The following is a 24,313-nucleotide window of genomic DNA, read 5'->3' on the forward strand; positions in this document are numbered from 1 at the left end:
GTAAACTCTTTGAGGGCAGGGACTATACCTAGTCACCTTCATATCTTTAGAAGCTAGCACAGTGCTTGGCAAAGGTGCTCAGGCAGTATTTGGTGAATAAAGGACTAACATGTTGAGTGAATAAAAACATAGCTGTAAAATCAAAGCAAAAGGGTGTAGGAGGAGACAATTTTCTTCCCATGAGACTTAGATACCCCATTCAACTAATGCAAATTCCACCATGGTTCTGACTTCTTGACTCAGCAATTATAGCAAGGCCTTCAAAATATCCAATAATCCTCAAGTACAATTTAAAGAATCTGAAATTTGGCAACCCTAGGTATGAACTATCTGAAGTACTGGCATAAAATTCCATTATTTCTCTTCCTTTTGCACATGGTAGTAAGTACAGTTTATTCATTCACCAAATATTTATTGAGCCCTTACCATGTGCCAGGAACTGCTCTATTATTCGGAAAACCGCAAACAAGACATGCTAGGTTTCTGCTCTCTTCTTCTCCTTCATAGTACTTAAATTTGTACTTGTATATTACTTGAATGACAAGTAATAATACTATTTTAAGACAGCATGAACTTAATCTGATATTTAGAAATTGAAACATTTTCAATACAGTTCATTATTTCTAATCTCTTATGGTACCAACTACATGTGCTGTAAAACATTAAGTCTAGTTAAAGAATAAAAGAATTATTTCTAATTACTTTCATATTTCACAACTGAGAACAAGCGCTTATAACGAGCTTATTCTTTCCACAAGATGTGTTCTTTAATACAACAAATATTATCAATAATACTGCAAATATCTTTTCTTTGGCATTATTATGTATACCAACAATTTTTCTGCCCCTCATAGGTCTCAGAATTCTGTTCTGAGATTGGCAGACATCCACAGCAATAAAAATAGACTTCCAATAAGATCATATTCAATGCTATCACCCCAAAATGGTGCTAATGCAGCACCCAGCAGGAGTCTCTACATCACATACACAGAAGTTAAAAATGGGCAGCACATAAACATGTGTTAGGGAAGAGTGTGTAAATGTCAATGAAAAGAAAAGCAAATCTTGACGCTATACTATTACCCATTCCTGACATTTCTCATTAAACTACATAAAAAGGTAAAATGTCCAAATAGGAACGATCTCATAAATCTGAAATGGACAACAGAATTTTTAAAAAACTAGCCTGAAAGACACTTAGTGTTCCTACTTATTATAATCACAGGGGTAGACAAATATATGCTCAGTCAATTTGAAAGCCTATATTAGCTTTTCTCAACAGGAAGCAATGTTGCTAACGAAGTGGTAAATTCAGTGTTAATGAGTGGCTTCACTGTTACCACCTCAGAGGTACAACCTTCTATGTTCCATGTTCCACCCATCTGTTCTGGTGTTAGAGGTTCAGAGATGGAACAGACGCTTCCCATTTAAAGCAACTTCATTGGTACCCCCTGAACAGCAGGGTGACAAACTATGAGAATATCATGTCTGCTTGGAGACTGCATTCTCATTACCAGAATGGCCTTAATATGAGCCTTCCATAAGTTCACATTCTAAAGATACCAAACTGTTTTGCCACAAAAACACGGGAAGAATATATGTATGTGATACATCCTCTATCTCTAAACACATCTAGAGGAAGGAAAAAAACAAAAGATCAGATTAGATATTGTTAAAATATAAAATGAAGACTTTAACAAAGTTTTCCTTCACACCTAAAGAAATATGCCTAACGTGTCCCCAAATTAATGATCTCTCTACTCAAAAACAGAGGTTGTTCTTTTTTCAGAAAATTTCTTTTTAGCACATTGATATTAAAAAATCTACTCCATCAGTTTAAAAAATACGCTATAAGAAACTGTTTCAGTAAGCTAGTATTTTAGCAATAATAAAAAAATTTTCCTGGTTTAATTTTCAGAATATATCTTAACCAAAACATGTTCCAAGTACATTTTTTCTTAACAATATTCTAAAATCATAGCTGTTGCATTGAGATATAATGCAGAACGCTGAATCATCAAAATCTGTTACAGTGAATAATGGATCTAGAATTTTGACACCAAAATTTATTTCCCTACATTCACGGATGGTTATCTGGCATCTAGGCAAGAAAGCGTTTGACCAATAACCTAATTTCACACTGTTTCAAAGTTCTTCCAACTATCTTTGTATAGTCAAATATATGTAACAGAGCCATCAACACCAGTTTATGTTAATGTAACTAAGTAGGGGACACATTTGAAGGTAGACATCATTCATAAAGTTCAAAAAAGGGAAGCTAATAAATTAAAATAATCAAACTAATGTTATATTGTTTGGACTCCTCAAATTTCAGTGAATTTGCTATTATCAAATTGGATATTTTAATAAAATGCTTAGATAGTATTAGTATGTCCTCCTCCATGTCATCATATAACCACAGAATTTTTCTTTTAAATGAATTTTAAAATGTTCTTGAAAAAAATTCACACACTTATAAAAAGCTGCAAATGGAACTTTAAATCTACATAAAACATATTTCGGTTTCTAGAAAATCATAATGAGTTCTACAGCTATAACTGCCTGTAGTTATACACTGTGAGCATTAAAAAAAAAACAGTACAAAGGTCAGATCTGTCTTCAAGATGACAGATCATCACTTTTATGCCTCAAGCTAGACTTATTGTCTTAGAAATTTCAAACATCAGTATTTTTGCAAACTATCAGCACTTGCTATAACACCCTCACTACACTACATCTTGAGGTTACTACAGAAGAAATGAGGTGATAATTGCATATTAACATAATTATTCTGTAATCCCTCTAAGCAAGCTTCCTAGGTCACTCAGTAATTCAGATTAGATACAACCTTCCTGTCATCAAATCTATGCTGTCCACTTTCTGTTCATGAATAATTTTTGATAAAATTAGCTTAATTTCATTCTTTTATGTACATTATTAATTGTATTTATTGCAAATAGGTTAATACTTTGTGGGTACTTATTACATAATACCAACCTTTGTCATGTAGTATAATTTCATACAAAGATATAATACGATTTGCCCTCATTCTACATTAGCTCATTAATAGCTATATTACACAGCTATAAATAAATTATAATGTTGCCCACTAGCTGAGTTATAGTTAAGATCTGTCAGATTTTCACAAACCCCATGTTCATTTAAATTATCCTTGAGAACACATGACAACTTCAGTTAGTCATATAGAAGATTGGGTCAAGAAGAAAAAAACATTCACAACTGTCATTCTAATTGCAAAAACAAATCTTAATTAACTGAAATACTACATCTACAATTACTGTGATAGTTAAGTCTATATATACCGTACACAATGTTCAAACATATATATATATACCCAAGCCTCACCTAGTATACAATGCAAGTGAAGACAGAGTATACTGTATAACCATACCACCCCAGTAGTATCCTACTCTGGATGTCACTGAGAGGAAACACTAAATTTCCTCTGAGAGGAAACACAAAAAAATACAGAAATTCATAAGGGTATCCAGCACACCATGTAATGAAATAAAGAGAAAATTTGGTATGCTTAGTCTAATAATTAGTCAATACAATTAATAGTCTTCTAATGTTTGAAGGCATGCCATACAAAAGATGGTATGTTTGAATTATAAAGATATGGATTTCAACTCAAGATTAAGAAAAAACTAAAAACAGGAACCACTCAACAATGCAAAGGGTTGTCTCACACAACAGTGAACTGAATGGATCAGCAGGTTGGACTACTGTCAAGAACACAGTAGAAGGAACTATGGCACTGGAGATTGGGTAAGATGTTTTTTTTTGTTTGTTTGTTTGTTTTTAAATGTCTCTTGAACAAATCCTTTTCTTTTTCTTTTTCTTTTTTTTTTCAACGTTTATTTATTTTTGGGACAGAGAGAGACAGAGCATGAACGGGGGAGGGGCAGACAGAGAGGGAGACACAGAATTGGAAACAGGCTCCAGGCTCTGAGCCATCAGCCCAGAGCCTGACGCGGGGCTCGAACTCACGGACCGCGAGATCGTGACCTGGCTGAAGTCGGACGCTTAACCGACTGCGCCACCCAGGCGCCCCGGGTAAGATGTTTTCTAACATCCTCTCTGATATCTACTCTATATGTTAAATGCTTGGTTATTATATTATTAACATTTAATGTTATTTGAAATAATGAGCTAAAAATGGGAGTGAAAATTATACTACTGGGACTTTAATTTAAAAGAGATTCTCTAAATCAAAAATTACTTCAAATAATCCTTTGGTTGGGGCTCCTGGGTGGCTCAGTCGGTTAAGCATCTGACTTTGGCTCAGGTCATGATCTCACAGCTCTTGAGTCTGAGCCCCTCGTCAGGCTCTGTGCTGACAACTCCAGAGCCTGGAGCCTATTTTGGATTCTGCCTCCCTCTCTCTCTGCTCTTCCCTTGCGTGCACTCTTGATCCCTCTCAAAAATAAACAAACATTTAAAAAAATTAAAAAAGAAAAGAAATAATCCTTTAGTTAACTTGTAGTATGTTGATAAGCTGATTCTTGAACAATGAAAATATGGCACTAAATGACTAACACACAGGCCACAGAGCTATCTGCATCATGAAAACTACATACAAAGGTTTTTTTGTATGGGTAATATCCCCCTCAAAAATTTTCAATGAGTTCAAACAAACAGAAAATACATAAATAATGAGCAGAAAAATAAAACAAGAATAAAATACATTCGGCACATAATGCTTTCTTCCAGCAGCATGTGGCCGTCATTACAAACCAAGATCTATATGTGATTTTACCACCTACCATAAAATTATATTGAACTTGTCCAGTAGTTTTATTCCTGATGCCATATATGATCCTCATTATTTAATAGGAAGATGTTACAAATAGTAAGATCATAAACACCTAATAACACAAAGTGATTCTTACTGCCGGATATACTAAATAGTAAACATAATCTAACCTACCTCAAGAGGCAGGTAACTACAAGAAGGACAAAAGGTGGTGGGGAAGTTATAAAGGCCTAACTTTAACAACATGGCAAAATTATAAAATAATGAAAACCAACAGTAGTAGAAAAACAAATGGATATTCACTAATCAAAGGCTAATTTCCTAATGAAGAGTTTGTAACAGAAGAGGCAACACAATAAATTACAGTTGCAACCAAACGCGAATGCTAAATCCTACTCAGCTACGGAATGACTGCTTGCTGCATTGTTTACACGTTCATATAGTGAGAACAAGAGAAGAGTGACCATCACAGCTTTGAAAGGATATATGATGTGCATATGCACATAGCTCCAACAAGAACAATTCATGTTTTTTTAAAAAAAAAAAAATTAAAATGAGTGATAACCTCTTTATATATTTTTTCAAACAGACCAAATTTTTGACCACAATTGTATAATTAACATGAACATAAATGTGTCAGCTCTACACTCCAAAGGTAGTGTGTCAACTCTGCTCTCAACCAATTAACTGCCACTAATCGTTATTTTACTTTGGCTTTTCTAGTGTTCTTCAGTCTATGATGAATTTACTCCTTGCGCTTAGTTTTTAGTTATTTTATAAACATTAACCCATCGTGTCCAATAAATGCAAAAGAAGTGCAAGTGTTAAAAGTCTTAGGAAGACAAAACACAATTGTATTAGAAGTGAAGATAGATAATAAAAACACCTAAAGTGGTAATATAAATATTATATATGCATATGGAATGAACTGCTTGAGAGCTGAAATAATTCTGAAGAGCAAAGAAATTTTGCCATTAAGAAATTACTGTGCTTACACATTTAACAATAATCAGCAAGAGATATAAAGAAATGTGACAAAGGAAGTTTTTAAGTACAAAATCAGCATCAATGTCTACTTGCCTAATGGTTTTCAGAAAAGGCTAGGAATTTGTTCAAGCACTTAAAAGATAAGAATGTTCAAAGTGCTGTGGATAAAACTTCTGCCCCAAACACATGACGATTCCACAGGACCAAGGTCCAGTAGAATACGCACATCAAAGTAAGTGACAGGACAGCAAATGCAAACAACTGGGCTTTGAAGGAATTCCTTACAACAGTTGAAGAGATAATCTGGCCTTAGAAGACTGCGTGAAACATAATAAATGTTTCCTTCTAATACTCACACAATTTTGCTCTTTCAAATTCAAAACTTTACATACTGAATTGTATGTACATTTATTTTAATTTTTAAAAGTGTTTATTTATTTTTGAGAGAGACAGACAGACAGAATGTGAGCAGGGGAGAGGCAGAGAGAGAAGGAGACACAGAATCTGAAGCAGGCTCCAGGCTCCGAGCTGTCAGCACAAAGCCCGACGTAGGGCCAGGACTCACAAACCATGAGATCATGACCTGAGCCAAAGTTGGTCGTTTAACCGACTAAGCCACTCAGGCGCCCTGAAACTATGTACATTAAAAAAAAATTTGGTAGATTTTATAGTTAAAGTAAAACTCTTATTATAAAGGTGCCATTAATTCATTTGGTAGTCATATTATTAGTCATATATTGAAAATATGGAATTGTCTATAGTCTAATGAGAAATAAACTTGAACATTATGACATCAAGAAAACAAATTATTTCACTGAGCTATAATTTTATTGAAAACGGCTCAGATTGTAGAAAGAAAAATTCTGTAATTCTACAATAATCTGTAACAAGTACTTAACCATTTACCTGTATTATGTACATTTAAACTGTAGTATGTAAATTTAAACTTCTATATATTTAGATGGATAAGTTTGATACTCATTGAGAACTAAGAAACTGAAACAAAACCAGTTTTATTTTCTGTAAAATATTTTCATTATATGTGAACCCTCTTACTGCTATCATTTACTCAACTTACCTTTTTTTCTTTCTCTAAAATCAGCCCCCCAAATACAATTATCTCCTAAGACAAATATTCCAAAGTAATCACTATTGTACAATTATCTTCATTCAGGAAGGTAAAAATTCAAATACAAGAAATCTCTCCTTGAAGCAAATTACACAGGAATATGCATCTCTCTTGCACCAATGTCTTAAAAACAACAACAACAACAACAATAACAACAACAGCAACAAAAAGGAACATATTTTTGTGATGGAAAATCACAAACCAGCCACTACTTTTTTCTGATTTAACAAGTTTTCCTTATTAAATATTCAATTCTGGAGTTTCATTTATAAAACCAAAGACATTTATCTGTTGTGAATTTAAATAATTACAAAATTTCACCAAAATGTTAAACACTATGTAATATTTAGAAAATGCAAATACTTATTAATAATCAAATGTACACAGCTCTATTCAAACAAGTGTCATTTAAAAGTAGCAATTTTGAACCATAAGAGACTTATAGAACACATACTTTACAGTTTACCCAATATCTGTAAAACCAAATTGTTATGAATATTATACTATTGTTTTATAAAAGGAGACTAAAGCTATTTAAAACTGAGATCATTTCAGGGAAAATTTTAATTATTCTTAAGATTAATAAAATGGTATTGCTGGTAGTTTTTTTTTGTAATTGTATTTCTACCTAAAACACAGGACACATATGTATAAAAAACTGCTATCAATAAAAAGCAATACATTATGTCCCAAGTGAGTAATATGGATTATACATTCTATAGTTCAGAGAAAGTAGAAGGTCCTATAAAATACCATGGATAAGAAAAGCCTCAGAAAAGCGAGGGTTTTAGCTAAATTTTATAGTGCACTATGCCAAGATAATCACTTTTTGGTCGCACACATGCCTGGGTTTGAAAAATGGTTCCACACCTTCCACCTGGGGGCAAAGTTATTCCAACTTTCCTTAAATTTCAGTTGCTTCATCAATAAAATATGTATGAAACCTACTAAGAGGATTGTGTGGATTAAATAAGACAACATAAAACATATAGCACAGGGCCTAGCATTTAGTAATTACTCATGAAATGTTAATTCTTTATGATGCTTGCCATTAACTTGTTTCATTTATGGAATGATGATGCTGAGTTTGTATACTGCTCCTACTGAATGAAGCAGGAGACCCTTACAAGCAGAAATTTATTCTGGTACCTGGTACCTTACTACCACTCCTAAGGTATAAACAGGATAAACAGGCAGAAGCTAAAGAGTCAGAAAGCAGCAGTATGTCTTAAGAGTTGCTGGGGGCTTTAAGAATAACACTCTTGCAGGGATAAAGCAGGGTTTCAGTAAAACAATATTAAATGAGCAATAAAGAGGGGAATCACAGTGCTTGACCCAGCGCGCCAAGGAAAAAGGACATGAAGTGGCCACTCAGGATTTAAGAGTTTCTGATTCCTTAGGGTCTATCAGGGACATGCATTTATTTTTCCTCTCTCATAAAATGCCAATGAAATGAAAAGAGATGAACAAGAACAGAGAGGCATACCAAGGTGGATAAAACCATAAATGAGAACAGTAATAGGTGAGGACTGCTGGAAAGAATGGAGATGACAATCCCCCCCCCCCCGCCAAAAAAAAACAACATCAAAAAAAAAAAAAAAAACCACCAAAGACTAAAAATAGGTTTTATGCCAAAAAATATGAATCAGAAAAGCAACAGACTTTTTAGTGTCAAGACTTAAATGTTCAGTGAAAAGTGGTATAACTTCAAAGTTTGGGGTTAAAATTATTTTGACTGTAGAATCTTATACAGACAGATAACATAGTATTCAAGAATAAAGGCATACAGTCCATAAGTTTACCACTTACTCACCACTCAGAAAAGTTTTTCCAAAGGCTGAAGGTGGAGGGGAGGTATGCCCTAAAAATGGCTAAAATTGGTGTGTTAAGTGTGTTTTTTATTATTTTATACAAGTGATTGAAATATATAAATTTAAATGTATTATAAGGTTAATCATTAGAATAAAAAGAAGTAAATATTCATAATATCTTCAATTTCTATAAACTATTGCGGCTTCTTTTTATGATTTTAAGTAATCTCTACATCCAACGTGGGGCTCAAACTCACAACCCCAACATCAAGAGTTGGGCGCTCCACCAAACTGAGCCAGCCAGGTGCCCCTAAACTATTGTGTCTTAAGTATAGAAGTACAATATGCTCTAAGTGAAAGGGTGACAAAGAACTCTGAAATAAAAAAGAAATACTAAGCAACAACAACTATTAACAACTCTCAATAGAGGAGTTGAAGAGCAGAGTGAATATGGCTGATGAAATGAGAGGTATTCTTAAAGAACAAAGACTTCTTAAAAAGAGAGCAAGAAGAGAAAATAAATATGAAACCTACATCCATAAATTATATCATGTAGGAACTATAGAAAAGCACCCCAGGGGAATGAAGAAGAGGACACAATAGAAAAAAAAATGTCAGAGCTCAAGAAATGCAGTAATCTTCAGATTAACAGGGCTCAATCAGTGCTCAGCGGATGAAGAAAAAGACATGCTTCTTGACAAGTCCTGGGGAAATTTCAGATCTCTAGGAATAAGAGGTAGAACTCTGCTCATTTTCAGAAAACAAGACAAAAACAAAAACTAGACTATCTACAAAAACAAGAATACACAATTCCTCATCAATGTCATCAGATTTTTGAGGAAAAATGGTATTTTAAAATCAAATCTGTCTGAAAATATTGCCTCCTCTACGTTTCCCACTCTCTCCCACTTCAGTTACCAATGTAAGAGTCTGGTATATCCTTCCACTCCTTTTTCTTATTCATACAAGCATACACATATATGTATTTGTTTTGTGATTATCTTTATAGAAATGGGATCATACAATATACATGTTACAGTAAATAACCTTGAATAGACAGCCTTATAGTACTGTTTTTATCTCAATAGTATAGATTTTTCAAAGCTGCATGTGTATTTTGGCTTAATACACATTTCTAGATCATTTCCCCAAATTTCTATCAATATGCATATCTACTTCTAGTCTGTAAGAATGCCTATTTCCTTACAGTCTTACCATTTTTGCCAGCATCATGGTGAAAGATGTGAAAATACTTTTCAACCCAGAATTCTATAGCTACCACTCAAGCATAACAACAACAAAAAAGACATTTTGGACACAACAAGGATTCCAAAAGTTTACCATGCACAGATTACTCATAGAGTAATTCTCGGGCATAGAGACACAAGAACATATAAAAAGAAAGAGCTAAGAATCAATAAGCATTAATGAGCAACCAAACCACTGAAAATGGCAACTAAATGTCTTAACTGTTGATAGTTGTTCAAAAAGGATTCCTAAGAAAACAGGGTTATATGGTATTTAATAATATGGGAACAAAGAAGCCTAAAAGAGTTCAAACTGGTAGATACTGATTCAAAGAACACTTTTTTTTTTTAATGTTTATTTACTTTTGAGAGAGAGAGAGAGTGCAAGCAGGGGAGGGGCAGAGAGAGAGGGGAACAGAGGATCCGAAGTGGGCTCTGTGCTGACAGCAGAGAGCCCAATGTGGGGGCTCGAACTCACAAACCATGAGATCATGACCTAAGCTGAAGTCAGATGCTTAATTGACTGAGCTACCCAGGTGCCCCTCAAAGAAAAAAATTTTTTAAATGTATTAAAATGTTAAGGGTAACCAAGTAAAATGGTGAAATAAGATATATAATTTCAAATCTGAAATTGTAAAGAAAATTTGACTGATAAAAAGTAACAATGAAAGATAGCAAAGAGAAAGTAACAAGAAAGCAGAATGAAGTCCAAACACATCAATCCTCTTAATAAATATAAAAAATTTATGGGGCACCTGGGTGGCTCAGTCAGTTAAGTGTCTGACTTTGGCTCAGGTCATGATCTTGCAGTCCATGAGTTCGAGACCCGCGCTGGGCTCTGTGCTGACAGTTTGGGAGCCTGGAACCTGCTTCAGAGCCTGTCCCTCTCTTTCTGCTCCTCCCCCGCTTGCACTCTGTCTCTCTCTCAAAAATAAACGTTAAAAAAATTCTTAAATACTTTGTTTAAAAAGAAAGTTTGTAAGTTAAGAAAAAGGTATTTGTATTTGTTTTGTTTTAAAGTATGCTATATATTGTTTATAAAGGAAATGTTAAGGTTAAAAATAAGATGATGAAAAGATAAACTAAGCAAATGTTAATAATAAGAAAACAGATGTCTTCACTATCAGAAAAATCACATGGAATTTAAGGCAAAAAAAGCACTACACCTGCTAAATATGAATATTGTATATAATAAAGTATACAAGTCACCAAGAAGATATAATGTTCACAAACCCCTTTGCACACAACAAAATGGCTACAAAATACATAAATTGTGAACATCTACAAGTATTAAGAGAAACTGACCGTCACAGAGGGAGGCTTGAAACACTTCTCCCCAAAAGTCAACACACCGAGAATATTCCAGTTTTCTTTGCCCATCTCCTCTTTCAAGATCACCCTTCTCTCGCTTTACAAAAGAAAGGTTACCAAATACAAATCTGCAACGTTCCCCACCTCCATCACTTGTTCAGCTCAATAACCTTGGGTCAATCTTCCTTATTCATTTATGCATACTTCATATCAAAACCATCAAGAAATCCTACAGCCACCATCTTTAAATTGCATCCAGAATCCAATCACTTCTCACTACTGCTACATCCAGCTCCACTATTATCTCTCCCCTATACTCATTCAACAGCCTCCTAACCTGGTCTTAGGGCATCTACCCTTGCCCAGCTACTGTCTATTCTCAACACCACAACCAGAGGGATCGTTTTAAAACTTAAGACAGATAATGCTCCTCAAAATCCTTCAATGGCTCCCTGTCTTTCCCTCTTAGAGAAAAAACCAATGTCATTATAATAGCCTGTAATGCCCTTCGAAGATCCTTTTCAGCAACATTTTGACCTCATTTCTTACTCCCCTCCCCAATTCACTCAGTTCTAGTCACGTTGGCTTCCTTACTATTTCCCGAACACATTCTCTCCCATGCTAAGGTCTTAGTATTATTAACCATTCCCCAGCTAGAATACTCTGTCTCCCAGATACTCATGACAAATTCCCTAATTCAAGCCTTTGATCAACCATTTTCTTTTGAATAATGCCTGCCTGGACCACTTTGATTAAGATTACATCCCAAACTCCCTCATTTTCTCTATTCTGCTGGCACTCTCAAGTAAACTTACACTGGTTCACCCCTTTTTACTCCAAAACACTTACACCTTCTAACATACTGTGTAATATATTTATTTATTATGGTTATCGTTTGTGTATCCCTCCTGTAGAACTAAGTCACAAGGGCATAGATCATTGTATTTATTAACTGAATCTCTCAAAGGTCTAGAAGAATGCCATCATCCAGAACCTTGGTATTGTACACTGCTCTGGTAATACTCTGTGTAAAAGCCTCTGGCAACCAAATAAAAGGAAGTTTGGGAAATACAAATTTCCTTGCTATGGCAGCAAAGCAAACAATATAGAAAGCCTACATAGTCTTAGTTCATTGAAAAACAACTCAAGATTCCAGTGTCTTGTCTCTCTCACTATGCCTTCAACCTCTCTATACCTACTTTCCTTTCTCTCATACCCCTCTCATTCCATTTCTCAGTTTTAGAATTAAAATTCAGAAATGAAAAGGTTGTCAACAGTGGCAGGTCTGATAGTTAAATCTAAAAAAGTAAAGCCACCTTGTTACTGACACTTTGATTTAGCTATGAAGACTTGGCTTCGTTAAATTGTTATATGGCCAACATTTTCTGTAAGCTAATGAATTAAATCAACAGTACAAAGGTTTTGAAGAAATTAGATTTACAGCATGTACACACGTACAAATGCTGATAATTATTTTCACTCATGACAAAAAATCCAAATGCCAGTTTTCCAAAATTCTCTTAGGAGATACAAAAGATAAATGTCTGTAAAGACAATGATCAAATAGCCCTATACAACAAGAAATAGACATTCTTATTTTATAACGTAAGTGGAACATTATATAAAGTCTGACTATATATTATAATGACCATGGAGAAATTTCCAACAGAGACAGAAATCATGTAGACCATATTCTCTGGTCACCATGCAATAAAACTAAAAATTAGATACAATTAAAGAGTTAAAATGTCAATTATATCTCAGTAAAACTGGGAGAAAAAGAGTATGTACAAAAACAAAACAAAGAGTGAACTGGAAAGGGTCAGAACAAAGAAAAAATGAAGAAAGGAGATACAAAAGGATAGAAAATGGAGGAAAGAACAGAGCCAAAAGAGGAACCAGGAAAAAGATCTAGCATATATTTAATGGGAATCCCAGAAGTAAAGGAGAGAGAAAACAGGACAGAAGCAATACTAGAAGAGATAATGGCTGAGAATTTTCTAAAACTGACAAAAAACATCAAACCACAGTTTCTGGAAGCACCAGGAACTCTTAAGATGGATATAATAAAAAGAAAAATACACTTAGATACATCACAGTAAAAGTGATGACAATGCAAAACAGTGAGAAAATCTTAAAAGTTGCAGCAGCAAAAAGGATAAAAAAAGACAATAATTAGACTGGGGGGGGGGGGGGGGAAGCAGCTAGCTCCTGAAGTCCAAGAACTACTCTGATGCTTTCAGCTAAATCATACTGTTCTCTTGTTGAACATAAAAATATCTCAGAATAATCACTTCAGACAAGGTTACTGTGTAACACAAAGTAATCAAATATGACCTTCTGCCACTAAATGAATTGACTGCTATTATCAATTCTTTACCAATTATAAGTTTATCCCAGCTTCAATGTGCCTTCCCTATTAATTAGTTAATAATTAATTTATTAAGATGGCAATCCTGAGATGAATGAAAACAAAACACAACATACAAAAACATGGAATGCAGCAAAAGCATACTGAGAAGGAAATTTATAGCTATAAATGCTTACATTAAAAAGGACAGCAAATCAATAACCTAATTTTACACCTTAAGGAACTAGAAAAATGAAGAGCAAACTAAACCCAAAGCCAGCAGAAGGAAGGAATAAGTATTAGAGCACAGATAAGCAAATATAAAAATAGAATAAAACAAATAAAAAGTTGATTCTTTTAAAAGATCAACAAAATTAACAAGTTGACTAAGAAGAAAAAAAGAGACGATGCAAATAATTACAATCAGAAACAAAGGTAAGGACATTAATACAGACCTTAGAGAAATTAAAAGGATTTTAAGAGAATACTATGAACAACTAGATATCAACAAATCAGATAATCTAGATGAAATGGACAAATTCCTAGAAACACAAACCTGACTCAAAAATAAATAGAAAATCTGAACATATCTGTAACAGGTAAAGAAACTGAATCAGTAATCAAAAACCTCTCAAAAAGGAAAAGTCCGGGATCAGATGGTTTCACTAATAAATTCTACCATGTGGAGAATTAACACAAATCCTTCACAAACTTCCAAATGTGGAAGAGGAGACACTTTTTTTTTTTCTTTAATGTTTATTTATTTTTTGAGACAGACAGAATGTGAGCTGGGAGGGGCAAAGTGGGAGACAAGAATCTGAAGTGGGCTCTGCACTGACAGCAGACAGTCCAGTGTGGGGCTCGAACTCATAGAACCATGAGATCGTGACCTGAGCTAAAGTCACTCAACTGACTGAGCCACCTAGGTGCCCCGTGGAAGAGGAAACACTTTTTAACACATTTTATAAGTCAGCATTACCCTAAAATCAAAACCAGACAAAGATACTGAAAGAAAATTACACCCCCTTATGAATACAGATGTAAAAATTTCAACAAAATGCTACCAAACTGAATCCAATGGCACATTAAAGGGATTATATATTATAACCAAGTGGGATTTATCCCAGGAATGCAAAGACAGTTCAATATAAGAAAAGCAACCAATGTAATACATCATATTAACAGGCCAAAGGAAAAAAAAATACATGAATATTTCAACAGACACAGACCACTTACTAAAATCCAACACTGTTTCATGACAAAATCACTCAGCAAACTAGGAAAAGAAAGGAGTTTCCCTAAATAATAAAAGGCATCCATGAAAAACCCAGAGTTAACATCACAGTCATCAAAGGTGAAAACCAAGCTTTCACTCCAAGTAAAAGACTGCCTGTTTTCACCACTGCTATTTAACACTGTACTGGAAGTCCCAGCCACAGCAATTATACACGAAAAATAAATAAAAAGCATCCAAATTGGAAAGGGAGAAATAAAACTATCTCTATTTACAGATGACATGATTTTATATGTTTGGAAAATACCACAGACTCCACATACACACACACAAAAACCCTACCAGAGATAATATAATAAACAAAACCAAGCAAATTTGCAGTTGTAAGATCAACACACAAAAATCCGTTGTTTCTCTAAGCCATCAATGAATGATCTGATGAATGATCTCAAAAGAAACTAAAATCCCATCTACAAAAGCATCCAAAATAAAATACCTAAGAATAAATGTAACTATGGAGGTAAAAGGCTTACATACTTAAAACGACAAAACAATGGTGAAAGAAATTAAAGGAGGTATAAATAAATGAAAAGACATCCCATGTTCATGGATTTGAAGATGAAATATTGTTAAAATGACAAAACTTCCCAAAGTGATCTACAGATTCAGTACAATCACTATGAAAATTCTAATGGCCTTTTTTTTTCTTTCAGAAATGGATAAGCTAATACTCAAATTCATATGGAACTGCAAAGGTTTCTGAAAAGCAAAGGCAATATTGAAAAGAAATAAAGTAGGGGTACTCCCTCTGATTTAAAAACTTATTACAAAGCTATAGTAACCAGTGTGGTACTGGCATTAGGGTAGACATAGAGACCAATGGAATAGATTTGAGAATCCAGAAATAAACCCAAACAGCTGTGGCCAACCGATTTTCAACAAAGGTGCCAACACCATTCAATGGGGAAAGAACAGTCTTTTCAACAAATGGTGCTGGGACAAATGGACAATCACACGCAAAATAATGAAGTTGGATCCCTGACTCATATCACATACAAATACAAAAACTAAATCAAAATCGATCAACACTATATATATAACAGCTGAAAACAATAAAGCTCTTTGAAGAAGGCCTAGGGATGGATCTTCATGATGATGGATTTGGCAATAAATTCTTAGATTTCACACCAAAAGCATGATGAACAAAAGAAAAAATAGATAATTTGGACTCATTAAAATAAAAGTTTTGTCCATCAAAGGACATTATTGAGATATATTTAATAAGGGTTTAGAATACAGAATATATAAACAACCGGACAACAAAAAGACAACCCAGTTTTAAAAATGGACAAAGGCGGGGCGCCTGGGTGGCGCAGTCGGTTAAGTGTCCGACTTCAGCCAGGTCACGATCTCGCAGTCTGTGAGTTCGAGCCCCGCGTCGGGCTCTGGGCTGATGGCTCAGAGCCTGGAGCCTGTTTCCGATTCTGTGTCTCCCTCTCTCTCTCTGCCCCTCCCCCGTTCATGCTCTGTCTCTCTCTGTCCCAAAAATAAATAATAAACGTTGAAAAAAAAAATTAAAAAAAAAATGGACAAAGGCTCAGCCAAGAACTAAGGTGTTAAGATGGCAAAGGAGGAGGATCCTAGGGTCACTGTGTCCAATGCATACAACTAGATAACACCCACATCAGTGTAGATAACCCAAAAAATTATCCGAAGACTAGCAGAACAGACTCTCCACAGCTAAATATAGAGAAGAGGGTAGGTAGGGTGGAGACACAATTGGGAGCCAAATTGACCAATCTGAGGGATCCATGCATGGGAGGGATGTTGCAGGCATGAAGAAAAGACCCTATGCCAAGCACTCCAGACATTGGGGGACTTGTACTGGAAAGATGAATCCCTGTAACATTTGGCTTTGAAAACCAGAAGGACTGGAACTTTAAAACTCAGCAGGCTTGGTGCTGAGAGAGCTGGAGGACAAAAGGGAACTGAGTCCCTTCCCTAAAAGAGACAGCACAACAAACAGTCCTGATAGAATACAACATAGAACCAGCAGTTTGAAAAATGCCTAGGGCATACAGGAAAGAGATTTGTTTGCTAATTTCAAAGAAGGTGTTGGAGGAGCAGGGATCTTTGGGAGACTTCTCCAGCAACAAAAGAGCTGGCAGGCACCATTTCCCTCTTCCCTCTCCCGACTCCCAGCCTGGAAAGTAAACCTGTGGGAACCAGTGTAGCACAAATACTCTCAACCTAAGCTTGCTAACAGGGTGCCCTACCCCTGCATTCTTCTCTAGACTCGGCCCCTCCATCCCAGCCTGGACAAGTGTTTTCCTTGGCAGCTGTTAAGTTCTCTCCTGCAGTAGACTGGCATGGACCTGGCTGGCACCCCTGTCCCTACGCTCTCCTGCAGACCTGAAGGAGTCCATCCAAAGCAATACCACAAGGGTGGCAGTGTGCAAGCAGCCTCGCCAGGGACAAGCACCACTCTAAAATGACTCATGCCCCAGGGAGAGGGGAAGATAAACCACACATACCAGTCTGTCTGTGGCCCCAGCATGGGCTGCCAGCAGACATCTGGTCTGACTGTAGGCTCCTCCCACCAATGAAAGCTTCTCAGGGGAAACACAGGGAAACCCTGCAGATTGGTGCTCCCACAGCTCTGGCAAACACCTGGTCGGACTCAACTCAAGTGCAAGGTGGCCGAGACTGGCCCACTAACACCACAGGGACCAAACCCTGCCCAAAACAGGCAAAGAGCAATATTGCAGATGACTGGACTGAAGGCAAACGTGGCTCAGCCACAGTAGGATGCAAGCAACACACACAGGAGACATTCCTCAAGTGTCAGCTTCTGGTGAACTGGGGACACTGCACTGCAGGACACAAGACCTCTTCTTCATAATGCCACTACTTTTAAGAGCAGAAGATATAGATCACTTTCCTAACACACAGGAACATATACAGAAGTTAGTCAAAATGAGGAGACAGAGGACTATGACCCAAATGAAAAAACAGGACAAAATCCCAGCAAGAGAGATAAACAAAGGAGAGATAATATGCTTGATAGAGAATTTAAAGTAATGGTCATAAAGACAGTCACTGGACTTGAGAAAAGAGTGGAAGGCCTCAGTGAAAGCTTCAACAAACAGAAAACATAAAGAACAATCAGAGATGACTAACTCTATTAGCTGAAATTCAAAATACCCTAGAGGGAATAAATAGACTAAAAAAAGCAGAAGAATAGATCAGCAATCTGGAGAAGAGAGTAAGGGAAAGCAATCAAGTGGAAAAATGTGACGAGATTAAGGGAACTCCACAACACCCAGTGTAATAACATTCATATTATAGGGATCCCAGAAGGACAGAGAGAAAAGGAGGCAGAAAATTTATATGAAGAAATAATAAAGCTTCATGAATCTAGGGAAGGATACAGAAATACAGATCCAGGAAGCACAGAGTCCCCAACAAAATCAACCCAAGGAGGTCCGTACCAAGAAAAAGCATAGTAATTAAAATGGCACAGTGATAAAGAGAGAATTTTAAAAGAAGCAAGAGAAAAGAAAACAGTTACATACAAGGGAAACCCCAAAAAGCTATCAGTGGATTCTTCAGCACAAATTTTGCAGACCAGAAGGGAGAGGCAGGATCTATTCAAAATGCTGAAAGAAAAAAACTCTGCAACCAAGAATACTCTATCCAGCAATCCATCATTCACAACAGAAGGAGAGTTATACAAAAGTTCCCTGACACGCAAAAGTTAAAGCAATTTATCACCACTACACCAGCCTTACAAAAAATGTTAAAGGGGACTCTTTGAGTGGAAAGGAAAGAATATAAGCAAGAGTAAGAAAAGTAAGAAGCATAAGAAAATGGACAAACGATGTGAACAGACAGTTCTCAAAAGATATACAAAGGGCCAACAAATCTGTGAGAAGATGTTCAACATCTTGGTCATTAAGAAAATACAAATGCAAACCACGAACAGATACCACTTCACACCCATTAGGATTTTTTTTTTTTTAAAGTAGGCTTCACACCCAGTATGGAGCCCAACATGGGGCTTGAACTCATGACCCTGAGATTAAGAACTGAGACGAGATTAAGAGTCAGATGGTTAACTGACTGAGTCACCAGGCACCCCCATTAAGATATTTTTAATTAAAAAAAGACAAACATGAAAAATAACAAGTGTTGATGAGAATATGGAAAAATAGAGACCCTTACCAATTGTGGTAAGACTGTAAAATGGTGCATCCACTATGGAAAACCAGTTTGGTGTTTCCTAAAAATAGGTAACAGAGAATTACCAATCGACCCAGCTACTCAACTTCTAGATATATACACAGGAAAAATGAAAACTTATGTATACACAGAAACTGGTACATGAGTGTTTACAGCATCATTATTCATAATAGCAAAAAAGAAATAAAGTACATGCTACAACTTGGATGAACCTTGAAAACATTATGCTCAGTAAAAGAAGTCAGACATGAAGGTCATGTATTGCATGATTCCTTTCATATGAAATATCCAGAATAGGCAAACTGATGCAGATAGTAAGTAAAGAGTATCAGGTGATAGTGGAAGGAGAAAATAGGAAATATTACATACTAGCTACAGGATACTGAAAAAGTTCTGAAACAAGAGAGCTGGAGGTTGTGTAATATTATGAATATACTACCACTGAACTGTGCATTTAAAATGATTGTGTGCTACATAAATTTCACCTGAATTTAAAAAAAGATAGCAATATTAAAATGTTCCCATGTTCTGACAACAATCAATTCACAGCAAACCTCTACTTCCTTAGACTCTCTCTAAAATTACCCAACCAAAGTCCAAATCCTATAATAGGTTCTTTCTAATACCCTCTTAAAAAAACACCCAAAGGTTTCCTATAAATACGTGTAGAATCCTTCACTGCAACAAGCATAAAAAACTGTGTTCTTACTGGTCTTTTTGGCTGGAAGGCATTGACAGGAGTAACAACCAATTTCTCAACAGAAATAAAAGAAGCCCAAACACAAAGGGATAATATTGTAGTTAGAAGAAAACAACTGCCTACCCTGAATTCTAACTAGTAAAAAAACTATCATTCAAAAGTGAAGGTGAAATACAGAACATGACAAGACAACAAAAACTGACAATTTCTCAGTACAAGTGTTCTTCAAAAAAAGGAAGTGATTATAGATGGGAGAACTGAAGATGCAGGAAAGAATAAAAAGCAACAAAAATGGTTACTATGTGGGTAAATCTAAAATAATGACATAAAACAATGATGATTTTTTATGGGGCTTAAAACACATATGCAGTCAAAAATACGTATTCTAGGAAATAAACTGAGAAGGGGAGGAAGTTAATGGAATCTTTAATGTTTTAGTTTCCTTGTATTGTCTAAAAAATATAAAATAACTTAATTAGACTTACAGGTCAACAGTGCATGTTGCAAACTCTAGGGCAGCTGTTCCCAAAAGTGCAATCTACAAGCCTCTAGGGATCCCTGGGACCTTATTAGGGGATCTTTAAAATCACAATTATTTTCATAATAACACGAAGACCTTATCTGCCTTTTTCACTCCCATTCTCTCAAAATTGTAAAATGGAGTTGTCCAGAGTCTACAGGACTCGTGCTATTCCAACAGATTAAAGCAGAAGCACGTGTAAGAATCCAGCTGTTTTCTATTAAGTGAGATATTAAAGAAATGTGCAAAAATGTAAAAACAATGCTACTCTTCCCACTAAGTTTTGTTTTGGAAAGTATGCTCTTCACAAAATTATGTTATTTATAATGGCATTTAATGGGAAACTCTTCCTCCAAACAATAAATTATCTGACCCAAAGTGTCAACTGTGCTAAGGCTGAGAAACACTGATATAACCAAATAAAGATCTTTTTAAGAGTTTAAATGGGGGGCGCCTGGGTGGCTCAGTCGGCTAAGCGTCCGACTTCAGCTCAGGTCACGATCTCGGGGTCCGTGAGTTCGAGCCCCGCGTCGGGCTCTGGGCTGACGGCTCAGAGCCTGGAGCCTGCTTCCGATTCTGTGTCTCCCTCTCTCTCTGCCCCTCCCCCGTTCATGCTCTGTCTCTCTGTCTCAAAAATAAATAAACGTTAAAAAAAAAAAAGAGTATAAATGGGTCTTGAGAATGCAGAATTTGAGACTCCTGACCTAAATAAATGAAAGGATAATATGACATTCATGGACTGGAAGACATTACCATAAAGATGTCAACTCTATCTCAAATTAATGAATAAATTCAATTTTTGTAAAACTGACCACGTGACTACAAAAATTTATATGGAAGCGCAAAGAGTCAAGAAGAACAAGGTGGAAAGATCTGTCTTACTAAATACAAAGACTTGCTATAATGCCACATAAATTGAAGCAGCATGATTTTGGTGTAAGGGTAGATACAGTAAACCAACAAAATAAAATAGAGCCCCAAAGCAGACCCATGTATATATGGTCACCTGATTTATGACAAAGGTGATCCTGTAGAGCAGAGGCGAGACAATCTTTTCAATAAATGGTGCCTCATAAAATGCGTACCCCTAAGAAAAAAAAAAGGTGACCTCTATACTTTACATTTAGTTGGCCCCTGAACAACATGGGTTTGAATGGCAAAGAGGTCCACTCATTACATGGATTTTTTTCAGTAAATATACTACAGTACTATGAATGTATTTTTCTTATGATTTTATTAACATTTTCTTTTCTCTGGCTAGCTTTTAATATAAGAATGCAGTATATAATACATAATAAAATGTGTGTTAATTGACTATCTTATTTTATTAAGGCTTCCAATCAACAGTAGGCTATTAGTAGCTAAGTTTTTTGGGAGTCAAAAGTTATATAGCAATTTTCGACAATGCAGGGGTCAGTGCCCCAAACTCCCATGTTGTTCAAGGGTCAAGTGTATATAGAATCAGTTTTAGGTAATAAAGTCTCTAGCACAGTGTCTTAACAACCTCAGCACTAGTGACACTCTGGGCTAGGTAACTGTTTTGTGCATTGCTGGACGTTTAGCATTCTGTGCACTGTAAGATGTTTAGCAAGCATCCCTAGCCAACGCACTAGACACCAGGAATACCCCAGTCACCTAGCTGTGAAAACTAAAAATGTGAACGTTACCAAATTTCCTGCACAGGTAGGGAAGGTGTGGGGTGAGGGAAGGGAGAATTGCCTTAGTTAAGAACCACTGTTCTAGAAGGTAACATAAGAGATGTCTTCACCTCCTTGCAGCAGGGAAAGATTTCTTAAACAGAACGCAAGAAACATTGACTATAAAGGAAAACAATGATAAACTGAACTACATTAAAATTTAGACCTTCCTTTCACCAAAAGATATTAACAGTAGGGTAAAGATCAAGCCAAAGTGGGTATATATTTTTCTAACAAACCTAACTAAATGAAGGTCTTATATCTACCACATATGAAAACAGGGGTGTGCCTAGGTGGCTCAGTTGGTTATGTGTCTGACTTTGGCTCAGGTCATGATCTCACAGTTCGTTGAGTTCAGGCCCCACGTCACGCTCTGTGCTGACAGCTCAGAGCCTAGAGCCTGCTTCAAATTCTGTGTCTCCCTCTCTCTCTGTCCCTCTTCCACTTGTGCTTGCTCTCTCTCTCTCTTTCTCTCAAAAATAAACATTAATAAAATTTTTAAATTAAAAAAAAAACTCTTAAAGAGGACAGAAACTCCAAAAGGAAAAAAAAAAAGGGCTCATATCCATAAACTATGTAACTTGTATAAATTAGGAATATATTAGGAATATAATAATAATAATTATAGTAATAATAAAAAGATGGGGGAAAGAAGAAACCTCACAACAAAGGATATACGAACAGCCAAAAAATTTGTGAAAAAGTACTCAATCTTACTTGAAATCAGGGAAATACACCCACCAGAAGGGCTAAAATTAAAGAGGCTATTGATACCAGATGCTGGTGAAAATTCAGAGCAACATGAACACTCACATCCTACTAACAGGACAGGTACAACTATGTTGAAAACAATTCTCATGTTATCTTCTAAATTTAAACACATATACACCAATCACCCAGCTAATCTACTCCTGGTATGTACTCAACATAAATGTACATGTGCCCCAAGAAACACATACAAGAATGTTATGACAGTATTATTCAATCCAAATGTCCAAAAGTAAAAAAGATACTGATGAAATACAAGTGAGCTATAACTACATCTGATAATGAAAACATCCATGAACCTCCCAAATATAATGTTAAGCAAAATAAGCAAAAACAAAATAATACTATTATATAATTCTATTTATATAAAAGCACAAAGGCGGGGTTAAAAAAACAAAAACACAAACATATTCTTTGAAGTCAAGCCAGTGGTTACTCCAAGTAAGAGTGATCGGGAAAGGAAACACAGGGGCTGCTGGGTTGCTGGCAGTATTCTATTTCTTGATCTCTGGTGGCTGTGGGGTGTTTACTTTGTGGTGATTCACTGAGCTGTATACTTACACTTTGTGCACTTTCTTGATGTATCATATTTGAATTTTAAAGACCTGGATCACCATCTTTTATATGCTGTACATGCAACTTAGAACACAATAATTACACAAATATTTTAGCTACTATGATATTAGGTATCAATTGCTTAGGAGAAAAGTCATGTCTGGGGTGTAATAACTTTCCACATCTTACATTTCTAGATCCTCTGCATATTGGCTGCAGAAAGACATAATGAAACACCTTTATATTTTCTGTTTTCCTATACATTTAATTTACCTTGATCACCTGAAAAAAATCCAATTTCATAGCTTTATATAAGACAAAATAAAATACACATCTTAGAAAATGCTAACACTAGGGGCACCTGGGTGGCTCAGTCGGTTAAGCGGCCGACTTCGGCTCAGGTCATGATCTCACGGTCCGTGAGTTCGAGCCCCGCGTCGGGCTCTGTGCTGACAGCTCAGAGCCTGGAGCCTGTTTCAGATTCTGTGTCTCCCTCTCTCTCTGCCCCTCCCCTGTTCAAGCTTTGTCTCTCTCTGTCTCAAAAATAAATAAATGTTAAAAAAAAAAAAACATTAAAAAAAAAAAAAGAAAATGCTAACACTAAAGAAAAGTTGAAGATGTTTGTTTCTAATATTAAAAATATTTTTCTGGCATTTAGACACAAAGATGATTAAGGCAAAAAATAAAGATGATGCCTGAACTAAAAGACAATCCTATCAAAAATTCGTAGGCTTCCCTCTCTACCAAACTAAGCCTTGGTTTATATTTTTATATTCCATATGACATTTTAATACAATTCAATTTTACAACACCTATTATTATTTTGTTTACAAAATAAGAATCAAATATTTATAATATTAAGTTGCTTAATATCAAGCTGCTCTCCTCTGAATTTAATGATTTATGCAGAACAGCAGTTAATAGCAGAAGCAGACCATCTGATTCATTTTTAAGCCAAGTAGTGCCACCAAGTGGTGGCAATTTT

General features: G+C 35.7%; 1 protein-coding gene across 28 annotated transcripts in view; it reads right to left on the reverse strand.

Annotated features, from left to right (window-relative positions):
• ZNF644 (zinc finger protein 644) overlaps positions 1-24,313 on the reverse strand; it is a 104,786-nt gene that overhangs the window by 23,579 nt on the left and 56,894 nt on the right. Inside the window, exon 1 of one of the 28 annotated variants that reach the window (XM_045036168.1) lies at positions 19,071-19,128. The exons of the other annotated variants lie outside the window; for them this stretch is intronic. The gene's annotated coding sequence lies outside the window, so the exon portion shown is untranslated. Of the gene's footprint in view, positions 1-19,070; positions 19,129-24,313 lie in introns of those variants that run through there. 28 annotated transcript variants of the gene reach the window in all.

The sequence above is a fragment of the Felis catus genome, chromosome C1 (assembly GCF_018350175.1).
Source record: "Felis catus isolate Fca126 chromosome C1, F.catus_Fca126_mat1.0, whole genome shotgun sequence".
Classification (NCBI taxonomy): domain Eukaryota; kingdom Metazoa; phylum Chordata; class Mammalia; order Carnivora; family Felidae; genus Felis; species Felis catus.